Genomic DNA, 15198 nt, shown 5'->3' on the forward strand with positions numbered 1-15198 from the left:
AACAGTGCCCATCTGCGACTCTCCATTAGCAAATGGAGATTCACACATATTAACACAGACTCACAACACAAAGAATTTATTTACTGTGTAATTGAATATTTTTCCATGAAGTACATCAAGAACAACACTCATGAATGCAGCATATCCTGATACTCAAGTATTCAGGATGTTGAAGTCATCTGTAGAGGTTAATGGAGAGGAATAACGCTTGGGGGGTTGCTGTCCAGTCTTTAGGCTGAAAACCCTCTCATCTGGGTCAGTATGATGAATGGAATCTCTTAATTGTATTGACGTATGGAGACTGGATGCAAGAGATCTAGGTTTAAGGTTACAGACCGGAATAAAAAGCAACTCTTTGGTTAACAGTGTTAACAGCAAAGGTTAAGGAGCTAAATCTTGTAAAAGAAAGATATAAAAGACTGTGAGCATATATATATATATATATATATATATATATATATATATATATATATATATAGATATTCCGGTATATATATTCATTCATATTACAGTCATATTACATTATACTTGAACAAAACCAGTTAATTAAAATGTTATAAAGCAATTTTTTAGGTGACTTAATGCTTTTACAATGTATTTAGTTTTACCAGTTTCATTGTTCAGCAAGGATGCATTAAACTGACCAAAACAAGTGACATTAAAGCCTTTTATATTGTTAGAAAAATAAATAAATTTGTTTCAAATAAATATTATTCTTTTAAAATGATAAAATCATGATTTCCACAAAAATATTACGCAGAACAACATTATCAATGTTTTAACATTAATAATGAGAAATGTTACTTGAGCACCAAATCACTATTAGAATTATTTGTGAACCTGTGACACTGAAGACTGGAGTAATGGCTGTTGAAAATTCACACGAATAAGTGAACAAAAACAACAACAACAACAAAAATAATAATTATATAATTATAATTAATTAGTTAACCTATATGTATGTCCATAATATTCTTTGGGGTATTTTTTTACAAACTATTTGACTTCCAATCAAAATCTTTAAAAGTTATTATTTTTATAGATCTCACAAAGTCATAATGATTTAAGGTCATCTGAATGCTTGTGTATTCCTAAAAATATGCAGAAATAACTTTTAGCAGATATTTATCTATTTAAATTGTTTTACAATAATTCTTATCATTTCTTTAAATGTGTTATTTATTTATTTACTTTTTAAATATATAATTTACGCAATAAAGTGAAGCACCTGGTATTACAGCATGCCATACAAGCACTGGATGCAGGAAACACATCAAAGAAATCATTGTGTATTATAGAGACTTCTGAAAAACCCCAACTTTGACCATCTTCTTCCAAAGAATGAAAATCTTCCATGTGGGTGGACAGCCCAAACAAGAAAACACAGAAATTAATTATTTTAACGCATTGATTAATAATGTAATAATACCACAGATGATCACATAACAAGCACAATTACATGATTACTTTATAATTTGATTAAACATACGGAAGGCGCATTGCCAACAGAGTGTCAATGAAATAGGCAACTTCCAAAAATCAGGACCACTGATGACAGCCTGTAGAGAACACAAACAGAAGTAAAGCAATGGTTTATAAAATATCTAACGTTTTGTTAGTAAAACAAACAAACAAAAAAACAGTACAAATATTTCAGTAAGAGATACCAAAACATACTTTAAAATAAAAAAATAAATCAACTCTGTTTTCTTTATTAATGTTCTTGGTTTTATTATAAATGATTCAAATGTAACTCCCGCTATTCACAGTCTAATCAATTTGTGAGAATATACTTGTAAACTTTAATCATTTCTTTCCCTTTATGCTTTTTATTAGATATTAATTACCATTTAGCAGTTACTTGATCATAAACTTCCTGGCTGTTTATGGTATTCTGGTGTTCATGCATGTGAACAACCACCACAATGTTTAATCCCAATGGAAATATCTCCCCATTGTTCATGCAGAACCTCTCTGGTTTGGCTGTGAGCCCGGAAAGATCAGATAATCTGGGAAAAGAGGCCCATTTGCCTCCATTTGTGTGTAATTCCAAAAAGGCGCTACTGTATTGCCAGCTATAGTTAGAAATGGAATGACTGTGGCCTTCAGTGATCATGCCCCTATAAGGATGATGAGCTGTCACCTGTTTGTTTGTGTAACATCCTTCTGTTGCTTACACCACCCTACGAGTGGCGTCAAAAGCAATGACTTCGGCTAAAGTCAACACTATTGACCCAGATACCAATACCATGTGTGCACTGTAGGTGGATTCTAACAATTCAATTGTAAAAGGGCCGGAATTACTGTCATTAACTAAAACCATAAAAACAGTTTTGTTACTTGAAATAAATTCTAACTTAAACAGTAGCAGTAACAAATACATAAAACAAAGAATAATTGCAAATACAGAATAGTAACTTGGATGATAATAATAATAATAATAATAAACAAACACTGTGGCTGTGTGAGGCAGGATTAAAAAAAAAAATCTGACATTAAGGCATGTCAGAGAACTTTCATATGAACACTCTGAACATACCTTATGGACATACACTTTGAGTACTAATATGTACCTTTAAGGTACTAATATGCACCCTTTATACAAAGGTGTACCATTTTGATACTCACAGTAGATAGATGGCCAAGCTGTTGAAAATCCTCCTGTCTCTGAGCCTCTATACCCACTGCACAAAGCAATGAGGATACAATCACAACACTCACATTAAACTTAACATTCAGAAATCATATCAATCAAAATCAATATTCTGAAGCATATGTGTAATTAATGTAAAAAGTAATAATCGGTGTGTTTTAAATATAATATACTGGTAATATAATATAATATGTAATATGTATAATACATACAGTACATATATCATATAAACATATATATGTGTGTGTGTGTGTGTGTGTGTGTGTGTGTGTGTGTGTGTGTGTGTGTGTGTACACATACCTTTGGCATTTTCACAAAAATGGGATGCAATTTTTATTGTGGCCACTAGATGTCAGATTTGCCACACACCACTGCTGGGCAAATTAACCTTTGGCCAGTTGTTGTGCTGATTTTGAAAACAATGTACAATGTACAAACCAAAAATAAATATAACTGAAAAAAATACAATTCAGCATGAGAGATTTTTTTAGCTCCCTGAGCAATCCAAAGCATATGGCAAAATGTGGAAATCTTTAAGCATATTTAAAACATTTATTTGAGGTTTGTGAATAAAATACTTGATAGAATTTGGATTTTTTTTTTTTTGTATTACTAAAAATAATTACTCTTAATATTCTTATCATGTATTTAATAACAATATTTATTTATAATCACATTATTCTACACCCTTAAATGTGTTTCTTATAATTTGTAGATCATGCACAATAAAGCAAACAAAAACATCTAAATATTTGAATCCCATAAAACTTTTTTTTTTTTTTTTTTTTTTTTTTACTTGGTTTACTATTTTGGTTTACTATAAAATGTTTACCATTTGTTAAAAGCATTTCGTAAATGACTGCAGTAGCATTTAACAATGTTTATGTAATTCTTGGACTTAACATAGGAATCTGTTATGTATTTCATCCATACTCATACAGTACATTTACACTCTATTTCAAATTAAATGAGCCATTACCTTAACAATGGAACAAATGTCCCTTTATTTTACTACTTTTAAATTAATTACATTTTTGATGTTGGTTAATGAGCAGAAAACACACATTTCAGAATTGTAAACATCACAGGGTAAAATATTGCAATGGCTGCTAATGCATGTTCCTTGATGTAAGAGATGTTTATATATATATTTCAAGGTTAGGTATAGTATTTTCAGTGAAACAATGGCCTACAAAAGAACAGCAAAGACGCAGTCCTACCTGCAGCAGTCGAAATGCCAAGAACTCTGCAGGCACATTCCACTAAAACCCACAAAGCTGAGCCCTTCATGGTCAAAATCATGGTCAAAGTCAAAATTTAGAGCATTTGTTGATTGTCAACGTTCTCTATTGGTAGTTCATTTATTGATAGATAGATATCAGAACTGCACAAGGATGGCAGCGCCATGGTTAGAAATCTTCTCGCCGGAGCAGGAGGGTGCCGTAGGCTGCAATCCAGTGCAGATTTTACCCTGGTACTCAGCCTAACATAACCTTAGGCTGAGTACCAGGGTAAAATCTGCACTGGATTGCAGCCTCAAGGTGAGGGGACCAAACAACAAAAAACTTTACAGTTTACCTAGTACTAGCACAAATAAGGCATGTTCCCTGAGGAAAGGCACACACTCATACGTAAGTACACACTTGCACACAAGCCTGTTGCAGGACCCTCACAGGTTTTGAGCAATGTGACCTTCATGAGGAGGTATTCCACCCTCCATCCTTTTACAGCTGCTGAGGGACATATTCAAATTACATTATCTTCAACCAATCAGCAAATTAATCAAAAATGTCCTTGCCCAAGGTCAGATGTGTTTTCACAAAGTAAAAGTACATGGAGGGAGTCTCAAACGTCAGCTCGATAAGCCCTGTCCAGAACCGGATGATTAATGGTGGAGAAAGCAGCAGTACTTTCATAGCCCAATCCTGACACAAGACAGATGTTAATCATTCTCCAGCAGTGAACAGACACCATCTCTTCCAGTCTTTAGTTACCGTGTCAAAGGTCAGACATTTCTCAGTCATAATAGATCACAATTGATTAGAACCACAATGCGCCCACATGACGGCATGACACAGTGAGGGTCCATCTAATTAAATGTGATTGCATGTGAGTACAGTATTGCTAGAATTGCACATAATTTTTGCATTACTTAAAGCAGCAGTCCGCTCTAGCAGTTTATATATGGTAAACTTGTAGCCGGAGCTACTTCTCTCTGTTTATGTCTATGGCGAATCACGCAGGTACTGAGCTACTCCACAGCGGTACCTACCCGAACCAGTCTAAATAGTCCGAATATAAACAGTTATTATAGGTGTATCGTAGTGATTCAGGACAAGCCAAAAACATGGTTTGTAAAATGGATTCATGGTGTACTCGCTTATTATATAAATTTGGTTAATTTTGAACACAAAAAAGTTAAGGACTGCAGCTTTAAAACAGCACGTAATTTTTTTGTTGTTGTTGTTAATATATTGACTGATTCATCATGCTTCATATTTTAGATAAATAACAACACCAAGGTGCCAAAGAAATATCAATAACTAGAATATACAACTGAATATGCTGAATATTTTAAATAATAATAATAATAATAATCATAATAATAATGTATTTGTAAAATATTTTATTGTCCTAAAATAATTATCTTTAACACAATTATTATTATTATTATTATTATTAGCAATAAACATAAAAATAAATACAAAAACTAAATAGACCAAATTTTGTGATTTCAAATTAAATAGGCTGTGATTTAAAAAAAATACAAGAGAGAAAACAAGGTTAAGTTAGTAAATTAGTTAATAACTGAAATATTTTTTTTTTTTTACAAATCAAACAGAATGTCAAATTAGAAATGTATCTTATGTTAAATAACCACAATATCAAATATATCTATAATATCTAATGGTGAAAAATCATGGTTTTTGTGTTAAAGCTTTAAAAGTAAGTCGTAGGACACCAAAATGCACCACATCATGGAATGTACATATACATATACACCTGACAGCCGTTACAACATAACTGAACACAATTGTAGAGAAATTCATGGTCTATCAAAGAGACAATCAAAATCATAACATCTGTGCAGAGTATCTGAGGTTAAATGCCTCGTTGGCCAGCTCATTCTTAAAGAAAATATATCCTGAATGTTCATAAATAAGCAGAAAAAAAAATAGTACAGATGTGAAATGTAAATTCTTAAGGTTTATGTGACCTGGAGATTTTGAGGACAAAAGAAAGACTCTGGAACCAACAGATGAAATGACTTCAGTTCTCAGTTAACTGAGGCCCTGGAGGAGACATTATATACATCTCACCGTCCAGAGTCAAACAGGCTATCTTGGCAAACAATTCTGCTCAAATTTACAGCTCTGATGTCCAAGTTGACTCATGCTAAGAGGAAAAATGTAAATGCCCGAACATTAGAACAAGGCTACCTTTGTTTTCTGCCTAGATGTACTGTTTTCAAGATTAGCTGCATATTATTCCAGGTATGTGCGTGAATTTTTGTGCTATGTTCTTGTTTCAGGCTGTGGATTCACAGTCATTGACCATTAAAAACAAGTTTAATATTTTGTTCAAAAAGTGTATTATAACAAACCTCTACACATAATGTGGCTTGTATGTGTTTTCCTTACAAAATGCAACATGTCTAATAAATAAAATCACAAGAATTACATTCAGAGATTTTCAATGTCTCAGAAATTTGGAGGATTTTTAATCATCTGCCAAGGGAAAATCCAATAATTTAGGAAAGACATCAACCTGAGTCAGAATAGACTGATGATCTGAACTGAGTTTACTGTAGTGGGTGTAGCTTGAAAGCTAGAAGAGTTACATTTAGAAATATTGGTCTCTGTGATGTTGAAAAAGCCCGAACCCTAGTTTACTATAGTTTATCATGTTGGTTTTGTTAAGACAGCATAATAGTAGTATTGTCTCCTTGCAATGAATTGACTGTGTCATTTGTTTGTTGCTTTGGATGAATGTGTTTGCTAAATGAATAGATGCAAATGATAATGTATCCAGTCAGTGCATCTCTAGCTATGAATCTCTTAGTGCTACTTGCATCTTTCAAGCTCACAGAAAATCAGAGTTGTTATTCATGCAAAATAAAATGCATGCATGCAACAAACTGTCATAGAATAGCTGCACCACCAGGACATGTTTTAACCTTTTGACAACTTCTGTACAGACTACGACTATAACAGTGCAAGAGAAAATAAATATTAACATTTTTATATGATCTAGTGAAAATTCCATGTTACTGCATGCCATGTGTACTATAGTCTAATAATGCAAATAGTCTATGGTACCATAATAAATTATTTAGAATATTTATAGAGAATGTAAATAAAACTTAAACAAAAGATATTGATACAAACTGAAAAATTGAGAAAGAAAAAAAAACAGGGAAAGTAATTTAAAGTTGTAATATGACTAAGAGCAACAGACCTTTTTTAATTGTGACATACATTTAAGATGTCATTTACACACAGATTTTTGACAAATAAAACGTGTAGGGCAGGTATTAAGTTCTGTCAGTTGGTTGTTGTTTGGATGGAAATAGATGAGAATGCAAGCTTGCAGCTGACTGAAAGAAAGGAGAAGTTTGTTTTGAGTTGATAGAGTTTTGACATTTTGAAATTGTAAAAAAAAAAAAAAAAAAAAAAATTATGCATGGAAGAATCAATCACAATAAGATCAACAACATGCATTTAGAAAATAAAAAGGAGGAATTTTAATTTCATGCCAACTTTATGCCAATGCGAAAATACAACACAACATAAATATAAATTACTTGTTCCTAAAGAGCGTTAAATCAGAAATCAGTATACATAAATACATGACATTTAGGTTTTGGCTAGTATCTGTGGCTGCAACATGGCTGGGTTCTGTCTGCAAGGACATATAGTAATTATTTTAGTCAGAGCTGAACCACATTGAGCTGTGATCCTGTAAAGACTGACTGGTTACTGGCTAATACATATGCTGCTGAGTCAAAGTGGCCCCTAATTCATGCACTCCAAACATTCACGTTCATCACATTTATGGGCCTTGAAATGATTTTAACTCATTTGTCCAATTCATAAACACATGCTGGGTGTGAATGACTCCCATAGGGAATGATATATGAAATTTGATGGCCTTTTGCAGAGCCTGATATATTGCTTTACTTCAACCAGAAACAAATCTTATCTTTAGTGAAGTACAAACATCACATATGACACTGAGCCATTTATCTTGCTGGCACACAGATGACAGACTTTTTCTACAGCAAATCTACAGCAAATCATTTAATGGTGACAATGGTGTTAATGAGCTTGATAAGCCGGATAAGGTATCATGGTATGGCAGTCAGTTATAACACATCATTTCATTAGACAGTCCAATGTGTAATTGTTACTCATATGTGAGGGATCGCTGTAAGCTGTTGGAATTTCCCAACCCACTGCTAAAATAACAAGAGGTCAGAACTCTGTGTTTTGCAAGCAGTGGTTCAATCATGATATGTAGAAATTCAGTTAAAATATGATATTTAGATTAAAAAAAGAGGTGATTTGCAATAAATTATAGGAGAAAATGCAGCTGTAGATGAACCATATTGTTTAATGTGTGTTTCTGGACTCCCCCTCATTTCCCATTCTATAATGAGATCTCTGCCACGGATCTGTTATTCATCACGGCCTACTGGGGTACATTTAATCTTGATTACAATAGCAATTATATTTTGCTTTGTAAACATCTCACAAGATATATTCTTGTTCAACATCAAACTTCTCTGCATTCAGAATAATATCAAGATGAGTAAAAACTCAAATATTGTTAAATATTATTATCATTTAAAATAAAATATCAAAATTAGTAAAAACCAAAATAATTAAAAACACAAATATCATTAAAAATAACTATCACTAAAAAAAACTGTTATGAGTAAAAACTCAAATATTGTTAAATATTATTATCATTTAAAATAACTGTTTCTATTTTAATGTGTTTTAAAATGTCATTTATTCCTACGATGGCAAAGCAGATTTTTCAGCAGCCTCTACGCCAGTCGTCAGTGTCACATGACCCTTCAGAAATCATTCTAATATAATGACATTTATTCTTATAATCAATGTTTTGCTACTTAATATTTTTATGCCATTATTTTCCCAGGATTCTTTGATGAATGTAAAGTTCAAAATAACAGCTTTTATTTTAAACAAATATTTGGAATGAAAGTATTAATTTCTTATACAAAACAAATCAAAAACTTTTCCGTGGTAGTGTATATAAAATATTTACACGTAATTTTTTCCATCTTCTTATTGACTTAATTTCTAACAAGAAATAAGCATCGCAGTCACTGAATATCTGCTTACACATTATTAAAGCTCATTTGTTCAAGAAATGACATGAAACCAGTTTCATTATAGGCGGTAACTTCATACAAATCAAAAAATATTTGGTTTCAGACCGTCAACATGTAATATTTTAAACTTTAAATCTAATTCAAGTGAAAACACCCAAGCTTTATGCCTTGAGACAATAGACTGTAATGATTAGTGAGACTTATCATGCATTTAACAAAGTTGATGGCAATACTGACACTATGTGGCTACAGGGGAAATTGCATTTTTTTATGACATGCATAAAAGCTTTGTGTATTGCACAGTAGTATATTTAGACTTCACTGATTTAGTAGCAGGAATATGTTTTGTGTGATCATTCATGAGAAAAATAAAAAGAGGATGCAAAAATAGGACTCAATGAACTTCGCTTATTGAGGGAGATGATAAATGAGGTCAGAGGAGCGCATCAGTGGAGTCTGTGTAGCTTCATGCTGGCAGGAGCCGCATAACTTCTGCAGTGAGTCATAACCACCATCTCAAACTGTCCTTGTTATAGTCTATTACTGTGATCTCCAAAACACAGCTATATTCTAATAAGATGATAGAGATCATAACTGATCCTGGACTAAAGAACCTATTTCATCTCTGTCTTTTCCCAGACAAATGGATCACATTATAAATTACCCATGAGTCCCCTCTGGGTACAGAGGGTTTTAGAAGGCTCTCGGATGGCTTATCTGAGGAGTCAGTTCATACTGGGAAAAAGAACTGATTCATGTTACGCATTAGTAAAGAAGAAAGTAATCTAATTACGAGAAACTTAAGTCATAGTTCATGTGGAAAAATTAAATACAAATACTCAAAAAACATCTGTTTAACAAAATAAACCCAAGAAAATAGAATAAATCATGATGATATATGAATATGATTACTAACATTTGCATCTGCATCTTCCTAAAATATATGGGCTGCTATATTTTTATACTCTTAAACTAAAAAAGTAAAATATAAAAATATTGTATTGTAACACACAGTACACAGATACATACATACACTCATATACACTCACTGGCCACTTTAGGTACACCTTGCTAGTACCTGGTTGGACCCCCTTTTGCCTTCAGAACTGCCTTTATTCTTTGTGGCATAGATTCAACAAGGTGTTGGAAACACCCCACATTCCTCAAGAGATTTAAATCCACATTTACACCATAGCATCATGCAGTTGCTGCAGATTTGTCGGCTGCACATCCATGATGCAAATCTCCCGTTCCACCACATCCCAAAGATGCTCTATTGAACTGAGATCTGGTGACTGTGGAGGCCATTCGAGTGAAGTCAACTCATTGTCATGTTCAAGAAACCAGTCTGAGATGATTTGAGCTTTGTTACATGGTGCATTATCCTGCTGGAAGTAGCCATCAGAAGATGGGTACACTGTAGTCATAAAGGGATGGACATGGTCAGCAACAATACTCAGGTAGGCTGTGGCGATGCTCAATTGGTACTAAGGGGCCCAAAGTGTGCCAAGAAAATATCCCCCACACCCATTACACCACCACCAGCAGCCTGAACCGTTGAGACAAGGCAGGATGGATCCATGCTTTCATGTTCTTTACGCCAAATTCTGACCCTACCATCTGAATGCCGTAGCAGAAATCGAGACCCATCAGACCAGTCAACGTTTTTCCAATCTTCTGTTGTCCAATTTTGGTGAGCCTGTGCGAATTGCAGCCTCCGTTTCCTGTTCTTAGCTGGCAGGAGCGGCACCCGGTGTGGTCTTCTGCTGCTGTAGCCCATCTGCTTCAGGGTTCGACGTGTTGTGTGTTCAGAGATGGTATTCTGCATACCTTGGTTGTATCAAGTGGTTATTGAGTGACTGTTGCCTTTCTATAATCTCTAACCAGTCTGCCCATTCTTCTCTGATTTCTGACATCAACAAGGCATTTTCATACACACAACTGCCGCTCACTGGATATTTTTCTCTTTTTCGGACCATTCTCTGTAAACCCTAGAGATGGTTGCGTGTGAAAATCCCAGCAGATCAGCAGTTTTTGAAATACTCAGACCAGATCGTCTGGCACCAACAACCATTCCACATTCAAAGTCACTTAAATCCCCTTTCTTCCCCATTCTGATGTTCGGTTTGAACATCAGCAAGTCGTCTTCACCACATCTAGATGCCTAAATGCATTGAGTTGCTGCCATGTGATTGGCTGATTAGCAATTTGTATTACCAAGCAATTGAACAGGTGTACCTAATAAAGTGGCAGGTGAGAGTATATGTATGTATGTATGCATACATACATACAGTATATTTGATGAATGTGAATCTGAAATAATAATTATGTTAAACATTTTATTTATATAGTGCAAACTTTACCTTAATTAAACTGTAGGGCAGTCAAATCGTAAGTTACCATAAACTGAAGTCATAGTTCATGTAAATCTTAAAATAAAATAAAATGGAAATAAAATTAAACAAACATATGCACAAAAACAATAAACAAATAAATAAATAAATGGGGATGCAAAATAATTATGTTAAATATTTCCTGCAAATCTTAAGTGCAATATTAATTTGACTAAATGTGTGTGTGTGTGTGGGGGGGGGGGGGGGGGGGGGGGGGGTCTACAAATGAAACTGTGCACTTATGATATTAATGAAATATGTTTAACAATTACTAAAAATTGGATTGCACCACTTTGTGGCGAAGTGTATCAGGTGTATCGGGACTCTTTGCACACTAGGCCCTGTGTTTCCAGTCATTTAATCTCTGGGTGATCCTCAGCTTTAGTGAGTAACTGGCCTGAGACCCTCTCATTATTTCTGATGCTCCACTCTTTGTTCCTCTGAGCAGCGCTCCATAAAACTCTATGAGTGGAGATAGAGACTGACAACCATGGTGTTTTTGTGGGGCCCTCACTGCACTTCCACTGGATTAGAAAAGCCGCAAGTGGATGACTGCAGAGCCTGCCGTGCTGATGAGTATGTCCTTGTGAAGGACACACAAGACTAATACCCTGCAGCTGGGATGTAATAGATCATCATATAAAACAAATTGATGGTGTTTTATCAGCAGTTTGGACAAGAGCAGACAACACATGTCTACTCTACTGTATGACTCTCCGCTAAACTTCAAACTATCACATTTAGAGGTTCCTGGGATTATAACAATCCATGAGAGAGCCAGATGAGCGCTTTGGGTGCACACACACACACACACACACACACACATATATGTCAGCTCTGATTTACTCCAGTTTAAAGGAGTGCAGCACATCTCCTCCTCAACATCCCTGTAGGTTGAGTTGAAGGACACCAGAATAATTTTTCATAGCATTTGACATCTGAAACGTTCCCTGTCTGTAATAACAAGGACTGCTCCTGCACTTCTGACTTAGTGGTTATTTTTTGCTCTTTTTTATTTTTTGTGTTTACACTCTCTGATTTTGAAGAACACAGGAAATCATTACAGTTATTGTGCAAGATGTTAAGCTCATCATTATGTCAGTCAGGGCTTTGCTTTAAAATTAAGACATCTGTTCTTCTGACAAATGGAATATAAATGATGGACTCAAATAAAGGCAAGCACAATGAAAGTCATCTTAGAGTAGGCCTAATATATTTTATAATTTCATGCACTGATGACTTCAGAAATTGAGCAATTACTAACAACCTTTATTGCACTTTAAAATAAAAATATAATATATAATAAGGCAATTGGATTTCTATAATAATGCAAAACATACTATGGGGTTCAAAAATCCGAGACCACCCATGTTCAAAATCTAAAATTAAACCAGGAAATAAACACATTTTCTTTCAAATTTTCAAAAAGATGAAAAAAAAGGGAAATAAAAACATTTTCACTTGTAGTTTCAGACATTTTAAGCTAATCTTTTCCAGACATGTCATTCCAACACTAAAAGCTGAAATGAACCCCACAGTAAGATTTTACAAATTTTATGTTTTTCAAAAGTCTTCTATTCAGAAAATGTATATATTTCACCAAAGTCATTTATACCTGCTAGCTACATCTTAGGAAAACCGCTTATGTCAGTGGAGTAGTATCAGTCTCTCAAAAAAGGAAATGGAGGGGAGATTCTAGCCATGAGGAAAGCCCATAGATCTTTTCTATCACTGTGGTAATTTTTCTTAAGAAGAATTTTGTATCTAAAATTTCACTAAGCCAGAAGCTACACTGTAATAAACTACCTATTAAATTATACCTATGTATTTCTTAAAGAAGAGAAAATCATTTCACAATTTTAATGAGAAACAGCACAGAATTAGCATGATGGAGATGCTGCAGAGAATTATGCTATCCATATCCATCAGATACAGTCTCTGTAGACCTCAGCTTCTGTAAAGAGAAAAACATTGCTTTGTTTCTGGAATACAAATACAGAAGTAAAAAATGACCCATACACTATTTTATTTGTTGAGTAATGACTAACAGGGTTCCATTAAATTAATTCACTGAAGCAAACCTCACTTTACTTGTTCATAAATGTTCGGTGGTGTATTTCTGGGGCCAACTGCATAAACATATCCACTATTAAGACTGGGTCTTAAGTACTAGTTTCAGTAGACAAGGGGTAATTGGTCATACTTCTGAGATTCAAATTAGCCAAATCTACCTTTTTGTAGTTTTGTAATAATAAAAAAAGTTGTGACCAGTCTTGAAGAAAAAAAAAATTAGATGACTAACTTTTTAAGACTAGTCTCACCAGGCCCCTGAAGAACTATTAACGTATAGATCATATTTATTTTTGCTTTATATGTAAATTCTTATTATATGTAAAATATTGGAACATGTCTGCAGCATTGGATCTAATCAGACTGAATGACTTTAACAAGTGGATTTTAAAGAGATGTAGCTTGTTTATTCTCCATTGCAACTTGTCTTGCTCCAGTCACATTACAGATAGTGGTGATAAATGAGTCAATTAGCTGTGGGCGGACTTCTGGAGTCTTGGATTTAAAGAGAGACATGGAAGACTGTAATAAGCCAGCCTTCTGTCATTGGACTGATTTGTCAGTGAGATTGTAAATGAACAGCTTTTTGTGTGGAAGAGTGTAATACAGCCCAACAGTTGATTGCCATCAGCTACACCTATCAGACAAAAGCTGTTTACACAAACAAAATGTACCTGTAATTTGCAGGTAAAAGCAATTTACCATTTATCTGAAAGCTACACTGCCCCCTTTTGGAGACTTTCAGAACAGTGACGCTCTCCAGAGAACAGTCAGCATGATATACAGCATAATTTGCAATGTAGTGTATTACTAGCTCAGCAGAAAGTTGATTAGGACCCAAGTGTACAACATCTCTTAAACCAATATTCACCTGCGAGGTTACCAAATCCCTGTCATGACAATTATAGCTGTAATCTGTAATCATGTAACCAACTGTTGCACCATGCAGTATTACATCTTTATGTCTCAAAACGGCCAGTGAACATGAAAAGAAAACACTCTCGTAACCTACATGACCCTGAAGTGCTATACCAATAAAGTTGGAATGTATGGAACCTCCCGGCCCATTTTTCCCCAGTTCATTTTGCTGTATGTTGTGAATTTTATGAATCATGCATGAGCCAGACTGGAGCCCGCCAAAGTCAGCGGCAGCTGGCAGTCACCAGCACAGTTGCTTTGCTAGTCTGACTGTCTTTAGAGGCTGAACATTTCTGAACAGAGCTCAGTGAATTCTGTCATGGCTCAGTGGTGGCCCAGAATTCAGATTGTATGCAGCAATTAATGAGGAATTGAAAGGTAATTTACCAGACTGCTTTACTGCTTCACCTACACAATGTATTAGCTTAATTTGCTTCGTGTAAACCTAGTGTGACTTTGCTCAAAGACAGTTTAATGGTAAACAGGATGCATTATGCTACCAAAACGTTGTAAGACAAGTGTTTTGGGCCAGAGGTAACCTTAAACAGCATGTCAGAAACACCCTTGCAAATGAATAAAATAAAACGTTGGTTAGTTATGAAAATACCACAGCATGTAGAGTTTAAGAAAAGTGAAAGGAGACTACGACGAGACTTGCACAAGACTTTGGCACCACACCACCTCTGACAGGACATTTAACATGCTTATACTCAAACATTTAACTCAAAACGACTGCAAGCCTTTCATATTCTAAAATGACATTCTAAAGAAAAATAATTTGTTAGATGTTTTTGTTGAAAGCC

The sequence above is a fragment of the Cyprinus carpio genome, chromosome A13 (genome assembly GCF_018340385.1).
Source record: "Cyprinus carpio isolate SPL01 chromosome A13, ASM1834038v1, whole genome shotgun sequence".
Taxonomy (NCBI): domain Eukaryota; kingdom Metazoa; phylum Chordata; class Actinopteri; order Cypriniformes; family Cyprinidae; genus Cyprinus; species Cyprinus carpio.